This window comes from Nelusetta ayraudi, unplaced genomic scaffold, assembly GCF_046127955.1.
Source record: "Nelusetta ayraudi isolate G7.1 ecotype Tasmania unplaced genomic scaffold, CSIRO-AGI_Nayr_v1 ptg000031l, whole genome shotgun sequence".
Classification (NCBI taxonomy): domain Eukaryota; kingdom Metazoa; phylum Chordata; class Actinopteri; order Tetraodontiformes; family Monacanthidae; genus Nelusetta; species Nelusetta ayraudi.
This window is the reverse complement of record NW_027466081.1, coordinates 5,206,757-5,221,924: the sequence shown is the minus strand read 5'-3', so window position 1 is coordinate 5,221,924 and position 15,168 is coordinate 5,206,757.

The following is a 15,168-nucleotide window of genomic DNA, read 5'->3' as shown; positions in this document are numbered from 1 at the left end:
CAAAAATTTTGTTGAGCGCTCAGACTGAAGAACAGACACACGCACGCATGAAGACACAAACACACACACGCACGCATGCACGCAGACACACACACACACACACACACACACACACACACACACACACACACACACACACACACACACCTCGATCATGTTCTGGTCTCAGATTTCCGGGCCAGTTTATGGATTTATTCATGTTCCTATCTGATTCCCCCTGCTCTCAGATCAGTGCTTCTTTTGTTATCAACTCCGTGCGCCGCCGAGTGCGCACCTCCACGGACAGTGACTTATTTACGTGGATGAGTGACCTTCACAGTAACTGTGCACCGCCCCCCCCCTCTACTCAAGCTCTAAGCTCTTGTTCCTGGAAGCGCCGTGGGTTTTTTTTTTTTTTTTTTTGACGCAAGCAGGCAACTCGCAACCTTGGGATGGAGCCGTCGCGCTCAGGAGCGGAGCTGTTGTATAAATAGTCTCCGCCTGATAAAGAGTGGTGCTGCGGAAATGAAGCGGAGCGGAGTGATAGGAGACATTTCTGGGAGGATAGAAAGCCAGAAGCAGCCAATCAGTGTCTGGAGGAAGAAAAAGTAGGAAAGAGATCCGGAATTTTGCCTCTTCTTCACTGCTGTGTGAACTTGCTGTGCTGGGGCATCGACCACCTCATCAGCGACCCGCTCTGCTCTGCTCACACCTTTGACCAACCTGGGGACCCGAGTGTCCTGCGGAAACACAGAGGACAGAGAACAGGAAAGAGATGAACACGCAGAGGGTGAAAACTATCTGCAGCGGCTCTGCTGCTGCTGCTGCTGCTGCTGATGTTGATCTGACGGCTGCTGCTGATCCCCCATGAAGACAGGGGATACACAAACACAATCCAGTGTGAGGTTATTTCGCACCTTTTGATGTGGCAGTGAGATTTGCAGAACTCGTTAAATGTCACTAAATATTGTTCAGGAAATAAAATCAATTTAATCAGGCATGACATGATGGGCATTGGGAGCTTAATGGACTGAATGACTTGATTCCATGAAAACTATACTATGGAAAAATGTAGATTTTAAATTGCCAAATGCAAATACCAAGATTTGTTTTTGAACCATCAGATTTGTGCGTATTTGTTGACGGTGTCAAGTGACCATTAAACAGTGAGAAAACTTTCCAGGAAATAAAGCTAACCCCGTGTAATGGAGCTAATGAGCTACAAAAGAACAGACGGCAAAATCCCAGGTGGCCACACACACACACACACACACACACGCACACACACACACACGGGAGTAGTCTTCCTGTATGTGAGTTGCAGAGGGAGTTACGGGCTTTTTCCAGAAGTGACGTAAAACAACTGACAAAAAACAACAATGACAATTGAATTACTAATTTATTTTGACAAAAAAACAACACGTACAAATATAATCTAAATACATTGCTAAGAAAGTAGCAACAGGAATACCTCGTCACCACTAGATCCCATTGTTTTGTGCTGTACGTTCAAAACAAACCGGCTCCCTGCACTTCCTCAGCGGCCTCCCAGTCCGCCCAGTTCCCCTTCTACAGCGCATGCCGCCCACACGCTGGCACTGCATTTCAAAAGGTGGTTTGATGATACTTTTTTCTTTCCCCCAACACTCGGCGCCGCCAGTCTGTTGTGTTGCCCCGGCAATGAAGAATATTCCCTAATGACGCAGCCACCCACCTGGACACCCACCCAGTGAGGCCATTCCCTCCTTCATCGTATGTTTATATTGTTTGGCACGGGGTGTCAAGGTGACACAAATTTGGGTGTCACGCACCTGCCCGTCACCGAGGAGCCTGTCATCGTCGCCGGCGACGTTTTTGAGGGGAGAGAGGCGCAGTGAGGGAAGCTGTCACGGCGGAGAACTGAGGCGGAGGAACGCCCTTTCATCAGCTTCTTGCAGGCTCCTGTCAGGCCGGCTTCCTTTGGTATCGCGACGGCTGTGTCACACAGGTGACAAAACAGTGAAGCTCTCCTCTTTTTGTCCTCGCCGAGAGAAATGAAACTGAAGAAATGTTTTTCTCATGGTGTCTGATTCTAACGGGACTTGAACTTTGACTCACAGAGACTCTTCACACGGTTCTCACAAATGTTTCTGTCGCGCTCAAGATGTTTCCCCACATCTACTTGGTCGACATGACTACGAGTTAAAAAAAAAAAAGGTGCCTCCCGTATTATGCAATCATGCACAAAAGGAAGCAAAATCAACCAGCCTCGGTGGTAAATAGTGATCTGAAATTACTGAGGTTCAAATGAAAACATAACATAATCATTACGTAAGTGAATGTCTATTGATCATGAGTGGAATCAATAGCATGCATGATGCGTATAACCTGTCACTAGCACATGAAATGATTTGGGTGGAACATTTTGGCAGGCAGACTATACAATAGAGAAACTATTTAGTTAAAATTACGCACCACTTTTTCCTCCAGAGGTGGCGCCAAATAACACTAAGGAATCAGGTCGATGAATTGAAAAGAACAAAGTTAGTTTGAAGATGCTGATTGGAGATTTGACCACTATGGGATCTTTAATCATAATTCTGATCTCATCATTCTTGATTATGGAAATTTCAACGGGTAAAATCGATGGTTACTGAGGACTAAAAGACACCTACGTTTATAAAGGGAGCCTTTGCAAAGTCTTTAGACAAAGCACAGCATCGCCCAGTTCCTCTTAACTAGACAAAGACGCGCATCAGCAGGGATTACACAAGAAACTTTGAAGGCGTGAAATTATGATATGCAACCAACAACGTGACCTAATTACGCTCATTTGTCTCCCAAAAAACTATTTATCTCAATGCCAAATATTTCAAACATTATTTTTAGCCCTGTGTGTGTGTGTGTATGTGTGTGTGTGCGCTCAAGTCTGTGAGAGAGCTAGTGTGTGTGTGTGTGTGTGTGTGTGTGTGTGTCTGTAATAGCAGGTGACTTGTTTTGGTGCTGAGCCCCATATGTGAGACGTAGAAGAGAATACATATGCGTGTGTGTGTGAGAGTGCGCACGTTTGTGTGTGTGTGTGTGTGTGTTTGTCTAGCTAATCATGTGTGGCTGAGTGCACTCAACAACAACAACACCCCGTCACCAGACAGGCAGCCTGGCAGGCAGGGACCCCTGTCCGCCATCTGTGTGTGCGTGCGTGTGTGTGCGTGTAATGAGACACACACACACACACACACACACACACACACACACACACGCACACACGCACGCATGCACGCACGCACGCACGTACGCACGCACACAGACTGGTGGTACTGATGGTCTGGTCCCCACCTGTCCCCCTTGTCATTACCCATGAGGTGATGGAGGGGAACAGAGAGGGACGAGGGAGGGGGCGGGAGGGGGGCGAGGGGATGGCGGTGGAGGTGTGGGGGGGGCCTGTGGGGCAAAGAGGGAGGGGGGGGGGGAGGAACAGAGGCCCCGACGTGACGTCGACACAGGTGAGGGACGACACGAGAGAAGCGCCGGAGGGGATCCGAAGGATGAAGTTGGAAATAGATCAGTCATTTTTATTTACTTATTTACTTATTTATTTATTTGTTAATTTATATATTTGTCTACATCATTTCAACTGACCTAAGACAAGATTTCAAACCTGTGAGCCTGGACACGTTCTCAGTATTTTGCATCCAGCCCGCTTCCCACACACACACACACACACACACTCGCACACACACACACACACACACACACACACACACACACACACACACACACACACACACAAAGAAGGCCCTGGAGTACGTAAAAGGATTAGGGCCACAAGAAAAGAAAAAATATTACAGGAAGGAGATTTTTATTTAAGTTTTCATTTCGAGTCTTAGGTTGAAATTTCATGAACAAAGTCAAAATTTCATAAACGTAAACAAGACGAAACTTCGTGAATAAAGTCAAAATATCTTGAAGAAAATTGCTGTAAAAATTTCTAAATAAAGGTGGCGTTGAAAAAAAGACCGGCAAATAGACTGGATGGATGGTGGATTCACCCAGCACCCACAGTAAAAAGTAAACTGCAGAAAACAGGTGTATCCCACAAGGTTCACCCATAGAAATCGGGAAAACTGGCAAAAACCGAAGTGCTCCACAAGACTTTAATCTCGAAATTTCAAATTTATTCTCAAATTGGAAACTTGAAAAAAAAAAAAATCCAGCTTAATTTTCTTGTCTTCTCGTGGCCCTAATCCTCTTCTGTACTGAGGAAACATAGGGCTCTGAGTGCTGCTGCTGCTGCTGCTGTTGCTGCCGGTGCAGCTCAAGAGGCAGGTGCAGATTCTCCGGCTGAAATCTTTTCTCCGTGGACATGTTTTCGCTGAATTCCCGACACGCTCCGGCCGCAGTTTTTCAGCGAACCTGACAGTGTGTCTCAGCTCCCAGTGGGTCGGCGATGTGAATCTAATGTCACCATTTGCTCCAATAGAAATCCTTGAGCTGTTCCTACCACGGCTAAAGCTGGCAGCACACAATAAAAAAAAGAAAAAGTCTTTGAAATGTGGTCGAAACAAGGGCCACTGAATAACCTTGCGAGTTTTTTTTTGTTGAGAATTCTAACCTCATGAATTTTTGAGATTAATGCAAATAGAGTTAGGAAACTGTATTTTTCTCCACATCCATTCAGCCTTATGTTGAGGAAAACTCCGTTCCTTAGAATAGCAAAAGGCAAAGCTCGCACTGAACAAGTAACTATTCAGACGGCGTCTTTGTGCAGTACACCTTCATTTTGTTGCTTTAGGTGCTGAGGCATATTGTTGCTAAGAGTTTATTCCACCCTGGTTGTTTTGCTATGTCGCCTGTTTCATGAATTTAAGCTGACGGCTCCTTTATGGTTTTTTGGTTCACAAGGACAACGCGGACCGTTAAAGCCCTTTTCAAATATGAAGCTGAATTTCCCATGTGCGGCACTAACGGGCTGCGTAACTGGCGACTGAGACAGATGCCAGGAAGATTGTACGTATGTCTGAACGACAACATATGACTTGTACGTTTGTACGATTCTTACAAAAGTACAGTTTCGCGACTGCCACGCGTCAGACTGCGCTTTGGCGCGACACGAAAGCGCACGCAACAAACAGGCTGGTGAATCACCCTCCACTGGAACGGGCTCAGAACGACACCAAACACCTCAGAGGATGAAACGGCCACGTGATCTCTGGGGATTCATATTTGTCGGGCATCGTACCCTTGGGGTGGTGGGAGGGCGACGCGTTGCAGATATGAATATGGTTTTTTACATATTGGTGTGATGAGGTTGTTCATTTACCATCTGCGTTGTGATTTAGCTCCCGCCATCTGGCGCCGGCGGCGCTAGCGTACTGTTGCTCTTTTTGCTAATGCCGCTCTTCCCGCACATCTCATCAGCCCTCCTTCACGTTAACGCCATATAGCACGCGCTACGGTAACGGCTTTGGATGGCTCACGTCACTTTGTGCCGCAAGTCGCAGATCACGGACACCTTGACTTTTAATTTGCGGCTGGCGAACAGGTGGCGCTTCATTTGGGCGACGCTCGATTCGTTTTCTTTCTTCTCGCTCTTGAGCGAACATAGCAACTCAGACGAGCACAAGCCGACCGCAAACCCGCGCGGTAGACGGACCCCAATCCTCGCACTTTCACATAAGCCCGTGATGTCTTCCTCCGAATTTCCAGATAACTTCCCATTCAGCCTCGTCGCCTCGGCCCTGTTCGGATGTCACATTCAGGTTGTCCCCGGATTAAAGGGAGGTCACGTTAATTAGCCTATTTCACAGTCCTCTCCTGTCACACATGCACGCACACACACACACACACACACACACACACACACACACACACACACACACACAGACGCCGACACGCAGACATGTTAATTAAAGACTGGAGAGCACAGCAGAGGGAACCGACTGTCAAAAGACTTTGCCTCTATCGGGAACCACATGTTCACAACAACATCACGTGTGTGCAGAGCTAAAAGTCAAGATCCACCCTCTCAGATGCAGCAATCAATCTGTTTTGATGTATGTGGTCCAAACATCTACCATAAACAAGGTTTAAAAAGACGCCAGACGTCAGCTCTGACCCAGCAACAGCTTAATCGCTCTAAATGAATTTCCCCCAGATTGGAAAAACACATTTTCTCCTGCAGAGCATCGACTTTCACTTGTTTGAGCAGTGATAATAACTCCATTCCTGACTATGTTGATGCATCAGTCGATGCATATTGATCGGCGGTGGCCATAGACCTTCCCAACCCGCGCAGTCTATCCGCAACATCCCAGCCCTGGCTTTCCTTTCACTGAGTTATTTTCCTTTTGGATTCCAGATTTTTCAGGCGCCACTAGTACCTGCAACACGGCACTGGCTGTTTACACATGTGCATAAGAAAGACTCTGGAGACCTTGGCCATCTGTGCACGTTTCATGTGTCTCTGCATGATCCACACCTGGCAACCGCATGCACGCACACATGCACGCGCGCGCACAGAGGCACAAAGACTGAACTGGAAGCAACCGAAATGAAAAGCGAACACCTGACACCCTAAAATTTTACCTCAATAAAATATGCACTTATTTTGAAAAGGTTAGATTTTCTGCTTGTAAAATCTTGGGTAAAGATTGCATTGTGTGCAAGTTTGACACAAGCATCCCTGAAAAGATTTCCCTTTTGTAAATCACAAAAAAAAAAAATATATATGTATATATATATATATATTTATATATATGGTATGTTTTTCCTTGATTTTTTTCCTCCAAATTCCAGTGTAAGTCCTTGATGTTATTTTAATTGAATATCCTCGCCGTCTTCCTGAATATCGACGCGTGAAGGCAAAGCGGTGAAAGATTGAGTTTGACATAAATCAATACTCCGTGCAAGCCTGGCCTCTGATAAGGAGCCGCAGTGTCGCCAAATATTAACTACAGCCGGAGGGATTTCTGCTTAAGTGGCTCCCATTGTGGGGGTCGGGACTCCACTGAGGGTTCCACGGATAAACACGAGGGGAAACGAGAGCAAGGTTGGAGTTTCACCTCTTCAGGATGAAGAAGGTGATAAGATGACGAAATAGCATCTAGAGGTGCTTGTCGCTGCGTGTTTCTGATTTGAGTGGAAAAAGGCAGAAAAAAAGAGAAAAAGTCCATAATTGGACAAGCTGAATTTATGTCTGACCGTGTGAAGTGTGCAATTTTCGCAGTCTTGTAATTTGCCACGTCACTGTCTCAGTTCAAGACATGCAGATAAATCTTGTAAATTGCAGGCAATGAAGCAACTGCCAAAAAATTCCAACGGCCAGCACAACCAGTTGCAGAGAAGGGAGGTCGGTACAGTAACATTTGCATCCCGCTAGGTGGAGGGGGGGGGGGGTTCGTTCATGTTGCAGGCTCGGAATTTTGCTCGTCCATCTTGAAAAACTTTTCAAACGTTTCGGAAGAAAAAATGTCGGAAAAACAATGGGATGAAGTAGACGTGTGCCCACCAAGAGCTTGACAAGTGTTCTGTTAAAAACCACAATTTAAAGTTCACATTTGATTGGCCCAGGGTACCTTAGGCATTCTATATCCCTCTGGATCCTTATGCTCCTGATTCTTGTGTTTGCTCACCTGCAGTATACAGAGAGCTAAGCTTGCTTGTGTTGGATAAACCTGTCCACAGATGATTCTGATTCTGATTCTGATGCTAAAACGCCAACTGCTTGATCGCCGCTCCCTCTTGTTCCGCATCGTTACTGGTTCTTGTTAAGCTGAGTTGCAAGAGTCAGACTCACACTTATCATCATTTTATGTTTCAGTGGGCAAAAAGAAGTGATATGAAAAAATCTTAAACAATATAAACACTTAAAAAAATAAATAAATCTCAGTCTCCTTGCAGTTGATGATTCACAACCATTGGCCGCCTGAGTAACTCCCTGCTACAATTCTGCGTTCCACCTCCTCACACTGAAAGTATTACACACTCATTAAACCTGACCATTCCACTTAATTGAAATGTTTTTGCAAAAAAGTCACATGACTCAATAATAAAAAAAAAAATCCTCAATGAAAAAAAGTCCATAACAATTCATGTGAAAGGCCTTGATTCTCCAAACTGTAATTGTTCCGAGACCGTGAAATCTTGATCCTCCTCTTTGTTCTCAGGCGAAGCCTTGCGCTGCTGAATTCCTGATACGCTCCTTCGCCGAGCTCGCCGGTGCCCCTCCGCCTTTGCTCATATTGCTTTGGCAAATTGAGAATAAATGGGTGGCAAGGTGCAGCAGCGTAAGGGGTCAGGGATCAAATCATCAAGAACCTAAACAGCCTCGGGCAGCTGCTGCTCCCTTTGACCTGAGGGAGCTTGATGAGAGAGGCTCAGAGGATGGAGAGGAAGGAGCGCAAATGAAAACTGAGGGTAAGAGGCAGCGGCGCGGGAGGAGAGGAGATCTGTGGCGTATCTGCACCTCCCAGTGAAAAAGTCATGACTGTGCACAAAGTAATGCAGATACGTTTTAAAAAAATATCCTCTGTTTTGTCTCTCTTTTGGCCTTCAGCCCACACTTGGATTCCAACCCTGAACCACTCCAGCTTTTTCATCACGATAACGAGGAAAACGCAGCAGTGAAGGAGAGGACGGGGCTGTAAAAACATTTACATCCTCACAGACCGACACAAATTTTCCTCTGCGGTGCCGACAAATAACTAAAACACCAATTTGAAATGGTTAAATCCCTGATGCAAAATATAAACACAGTTTGAGGTTTTCATTTAAATCGAAAGAGCAAAACTTGGATCTTTATTTTCTCCCCAGAACTCAAGATAACGGCACATTTAGCCCTCGGTTTAAAGCCTCCTGTTGAAATGCTGGTGTTTAGTCTCATGATAAAACTGATGCTTTGTTGGCCCTTTCACACCAAAGCAGTGCCAGAGGTCGGAGCCAAAAGCTGGCAAAGGGGCGTTGTTGTCAATCACCTGGGAGATGTGGAATTGCTCTTTGTGACATCACAAAGGGTAGGTTTCCAGAACACTCACTTTCAGAAAAGCGGAACAGGTTGAAGAAGGCTGATGAAGTGAAGGCTCATGTTCTATTTTCTAGGAAGTTGACTGCCGAGAGACACAAACTTTTAGACCTTGTTGGCACTGCACACATTACACAGGATTATTAAGCATCGTTAACTCCAATCAGGATTTTTCATTTGTTTTTGGCAGACTACCAGTTGTAGACATGGGAAACCAATCATCAGATGAGCTGAAAGCACCATCCAGAGGATTGTCTGCTACATGTGCTATTTGGTGATGATGAAAATGCGATTTTACTTGTTTCACTTTGTAAATAATATCTGTAATATATATCATTTGAATTTCTGAATCTGGCCAGGATTACTCTTGAATAAGTCGGGTGACACTTACTTTAATGTTTTTAACCAATTAGGAACTGGCAAAACAGCACAATGGATCTGGGGGAGTTCACTGACAGGCTGCTGTTGGTAGCGTGTCGTTAGAATACACGGGCAAAGCGGATTTAACATGCTACGGGGCGTTAAAGAGACACGCTGACAACATGTTTTCACCGTATTGTTGCATTATATCCGTTTGGATTCAAAAACGCCCAGACGACACGGAGCGGTCGCTACGCCGGACCAAATTGTTTCATGATTTCCCCTGCAGCGACGCTGATTATAGAAGGAGGCCGTTCCTGAGACTTGTGTGGCCTTTAAGCAGCGGCGTGAGGCACTGAATCAAAACCACAAACAACATCGCCGAGCTGCAGGAATATCGGACTTGCAATTACACACACACACACACACACACACACACACACACACACACACACACACACACACAGCCATCTAGGCATCTGTCATCTGCAGGCAACTGGTACGGCGGCAGCCAGCAGCTAATTGGATCATTGTCTGGGAAGGAGGGAGGAGGAGCGAGCGAGGGACGGCGGAGGGAAAGAAAAACAAGGAGGAAAACAGCAAAAGGAGGGAAAAGAGGAGATTAATGGGAGCAGCGGCTCTCAGAAGACTGCTTGGCCAAGGTGAAACTCACCGGGGATAAGTGCCGTAGATTTATCTGCTTTCAGCGTCTCAGGCAAAAAAAAACAAAAAAAAAACAAAACTGATTTGTTGCGAGCGTTTTTGTTTTTCGGAATGCGTCCGACGGCGCACCTTAATATAATGAAGCCATATTTCATTGTTCAACCTTGTTAACTTCCAGCTATTAAGGCTACAGAATGAACAGGCGCCGAGCACTTTAGCGGAGGGTGGTAATGAAAACGGAATGCGGCAAACATTCAAAGCTATTATTTTTTTTGTAAATAAGTACACTGTTAAAACGGACAACCGTCTGAATTTGATCCAGAGGATCCATTAAGAAGTGTAAATTCTCAGGTCTGGACAGCACGAAGGGTCAATCTAACATAACTTCCCGTCCACGTCAAGAGAGACAGTAGCTGTGATGTTATCTGTGGGTGAGGGTGATGGAAGCGTCTGGACTGATGGACAATATTGTTGTAAATCATATTGCTCGGGTCACTAAAGTCACAAGAAGCTGTTATAAATTGTGTCAGAGAAGTCAGTGATTTCATATTTATCTTATTAAGTAGCTGGAATGCTCAGATATCTACCCGTCATTCACCCATCTTGCCAACCTACATGAGAAAGCATTCCCCCCCCCCCCCGCCATCAGTCCAGGGTCGCATTGAAGCCCCACCACCCATATCTCTTAATGAGGCGCAGACGTGAGAGAGTCCAAAGTGACTGCACAACTTTTTACCATCTTAAAATGAAAGTCAAGTCAAGCCTTACGTCATTTCATCTCGGATGGGTCTTGGAGGCCCGAGAATCTGACTATGCTGCCTCGGTGCATCACACTCAGACAAGCTGACCCGTAATTAGAGGCAGCCGTAACTTTAACAAACTGAGCCAATTACAGAAAAAAACTTGCATAAGTTTAGCACAGCATCCAAACTTTGTGAAGGTTGCGGTCGCACACTGAGCTGTACAAGACCGGTGACTGCTTTATTTAAATTTCTAAAGGAAAGTATGCTAATTTGTGCACGGATGAAAGACTTGCTGCTTAATATCTCCCAGTGAATCGAGTCACTGCTTACGAAATAAGAGCAAAGTTTAAGATCTTGAAGGAGTTTGTTGCAGTCTTCTTCTTTTTTTTTTTAAGTCAGACTTGGTGTTAATGAGGCGATTACTGACCTCTTGTGCAGCTGCTGGCAGATGTTCAGGAGTTCTGATGACCCCTGCGCGCGCACACACACGCACGCATGTACACACACACAGTGAACCAGACTGCAGACAGACTGGATCAAAGAGAAGCTGTAGGGGGAAAAAAACAGATGCTTATTTGAGATTAGAGCCGCCTGCTGTTTTTGGACTATAAGATAATGCTTTTTATAAAACATCAGAGTCAATAATCATTGCATTTAGATTTCAAAACCCTTTTTTGGTCATGCTGTGACGCCAGAAAATGAATTTCTTAAGAAACTTAAAAGAATTGGATAGTTCCATTGCACTTTGCTTTAGTTCTCTTGTTGGTGCCTTTGGACTTCCTCTTTCAGCTTTTCCCTTCACGGCTGACCTCAGCCAATCATCTTTCTCTTGCTCTACATTTTAATCTCCTGTCTTTTCCTCACTGCCACTGTCTCTAAAAACATAAAAAGCTGCTGTTCTTGTCAACCAAAGAATCATTCAGCTGCATGTCGAAGCTACATGGGCGTACATTGGTGAAAACCAATACTGAAAAAAACACTGGAGTTAGGTAACATGACTCATTGTTTAAAAAATGATGAAACCTTTGTATATCTCTTTCAATGGGGCAAGTAGAAAAGTCCCCCAGTGTCACTTTGTTTAACCAAAGCCCTTCTCAACTTGGTGGGACATGGAGAAACACACCGGCAAAACACCATAATCAGCCTTGATCGCCGTTATCAGTTCCGTTAAACAGAAAAAATGCCACCCAGCTTTGATTAAACAGCCGCCGTTGCAGCGTCCACAGCGCATCTTTAGCTGCAGCATGGCTCCCACGTTCACTTCCTGTGTTTCTTTCTTCGTCTTGCTTCGTGGTTTTAAAGAACAGCTTGCAGCAGCAGCTGCTCCGTGCAGTAGTTACAACTCTAATATCTAGGGTTACGTAATACGAAAAACCGACTGAAAATGCTTCGCACTGGAGCCCAGCAAGACGGACGTGCATGATGTCCATAGAATTCAACTGTTCGCAATCCAGCTGTGGCGTGAGGTTCCTACTTCCTGCCTGTCCGATCCATAACTGCGTCATTCCTGGATACCAGGCCAGAGTTCTCGGCGAACAGTCACACTTTTTTTCCTCAACAGCCGACCTTTCTGTTGCGTCTCGACAGTCGGGGTTGTGTTCCATTTTCGCCTGCCGCTAAATAAAAAGGGACGCAATATGCAGGCACGTGCGCTGGAGTGAGTGAAGCCATGTGTGTGTGTGTTTACTCGGGAGCTGTAGTTAAGGGAAGAATGACTCATGTGGATAGTCCAGCGAGACAATGAGGGCCGCTGGAGGATATCGCTCTGCAAGTGTTAAGCTGTGTGTGTGTGTGTGTGTGTGTGTGTGTGTGTGTGTGTGTGTGTGTGTGTGTGTGTGTTACAGTGCTGATTGAGGGAATGTCAGCGAGCAATGAGAAGGAACCAGGCCAACTGCCACCAGAGCGCTGGCGGTGAATTTGGACGGACTGTCACAGCGGCTCGCCTCACGTCCACACCGACCCCCCCGCTCCCCCCACACACACACACTCTTCCCCTCACCCCTCACCCCTCACCCCCCCCTCTGAGTGTGAACGGCGCTCCGTGTAGCCGATCAGTGTGTGAGTGTGTGTGTGTGTGTGTGTGTGTGTGTGTGTGCCCGTGCGTATGTGCCTGTTTGCTGGCCTATATTTGACATTACTATAGCCTCATAGCCAGATGGTAATGATGGCCCAATGGCCCCAGTGTGGAACGGAAACACTGACGTGTTGTGAGTGCCACGGGTGCGGAGGCTGCGAGACGGTCACCGACCAGCACCAAAGCGTCTGCTGTCATTGCCGGACGCGGCAAGGACGAGCTGGCAGCCTGCGCCCTTCCGAGCATAAAGATTCTTTTATTTTGAAAGCTCCATTAACTGATTTATCTTCACTAGAGCCTCCGAATAGAATGACTCAGCACAAGGGGTAACAGTGGTGTTAGTTTTCAGGAGGTCATGTCTGGCCTCAAGATTGGATTTAAGATGACTGCTTTCCCACTGGTCGCAGGTTAGCTTGGATCCACTTTGTGAAGTGGAGTTGGTTATTTTGTGTTGTAACCGTCAAAGATCTGACCATCACACAGAAAACCTGGTTCAACAGTCCATCCAAAGTCATTCTGCAATTTGAATAAAATGTAGTTACATTACAGTATATCAGTAAAACCATTTGATAAATTCTTTTCAAGATGTTGATCTCCTCTCTTGACCACTAAGACGCTTCAGATTGGGTTTAAAACGACTTTCTTTCCCCACAAAGTTCTCTTTTTTTCTACCAAAAAACCTCCAACCCCCTGCAGAAGAACCTGTTCCAGAGGAGCACAAGTCTGTCCCTGATCCAGAAGAGAGAAGAACTTCTCTTCTAATTCCTACAATAACACAAGCACTCAATGTTAGCTGCTACAAACACATGGCTAACAGTCGGCTATTGCAGGCTAGCTGGGCATTGACGCAAACCCCACTGTAAAAGTGATGGCGCTTCAGAGCTTTCTTACTCTCACTGTCGTCTATGTTTTGCACATCTTTTTCAAGTCTTTGATTATTTACGTAACGTCAACTGACCAAGAGATTACACAGGCTAACATTGCTAACATTGTTTCATCTGAATGCCAATGAAGGTTTTGCAGTACACAGAGCACAACATTGTGTATTTTGCCACAGCTTGTGTTGTGCTCTTTTTGTGCTACCCAGGGTTGTTGTTCCAATAGGATAGATTTTAAAAGGTTACAACAGAGCACTCACTCACTCCTAGCAATGATGGCCACTGAAAATATGAACACTCCCCTCTGTCCTTCGCTTTTCTGCAGTACCAACCTTGAAGGTATTTTGCCTCTGCACAAAAATCAGGTAAAACCCTCTGTGGATGTGCATTAGCGTTTAGTTGATACTATGATGACACATTTCTGAACATTTCGAGAAAAATCTAAAAGAAAAAAACTGATGCTTTGGAGATGATCTCAAATTATCTACTTTTACACTGACGATCAGCTTCCTGACTTTATCCTGCATGTTTACTGTTAGCGTTAAACATTTTAAGCAAAAGCATGGGCACATTTGGTGCGGCGCAAACACTGATACTGAACACACAATGCTGTTTTTGTTGCAATATTGTTTGTGTTGCTAACTCTGCCTTTGTCCCAGTTTTATCAGAGCAGAACCTGAAACGATGACCTGAGACCTTGACTCAGAAGACAGTGATTGTGCACGCGTGTAAACAGCCTACGCATGTGTACGCTTGTGTGTGTGTGTGTGTGTGTGTGTGCGTGCGTGCATGTCTTATCTCAGGCGTATCGCTTCCTTTTCCTCCCCCTCCTGCACAGTGGGCTGCGGCAGGTGCAGAAAAATAAACACACAACCAAAATGTTCAAAATTCAAGGACGAGAGAAGAATGAACATGTGTCCAATCAGACATTCAATTAACTTGGCAATTCCCCAAGTCTTGACACCTGCGATGCTTATTTTACATATTCACTTTCAGTAAACATCAGCGTAGTAATACTTTTGCATTTTGCCCATGAAATGTCTACCTTTGACATTGGTGCCTTTGTGTGCAGGTGCTGGGTATTGAGAAAAATAATAGACTGGTTATAGGAAAATATTTCATGCTCATAAGCATGCAAGGACCAGGTTAATTTTTTTACCAGCACCTTGTACAATGCCCAGTAAAGGTTTATTCTTCATATTAAATGCAACAGGGTGCAAACATATTCCATGATATTGGAACTGCAAGCTGCCAAAGGTTTCAGTTCCCTGAAAGGATTTTACCCTCATCCTCCTGGAGGAAGCTTTTGCTGTCCTCTCTCTGTATTGTAATGTATTGTAATGTAATTAGAAAAATGCATAACAAAAACTTGAACTTTTTCAGGTGTGTCATTACAGTGGTTTATTTCCACAATGTTTTTTTTTCCTACACTTTTACACTTACAATAAAACCTTGACCAGACGCCTCTGCTGG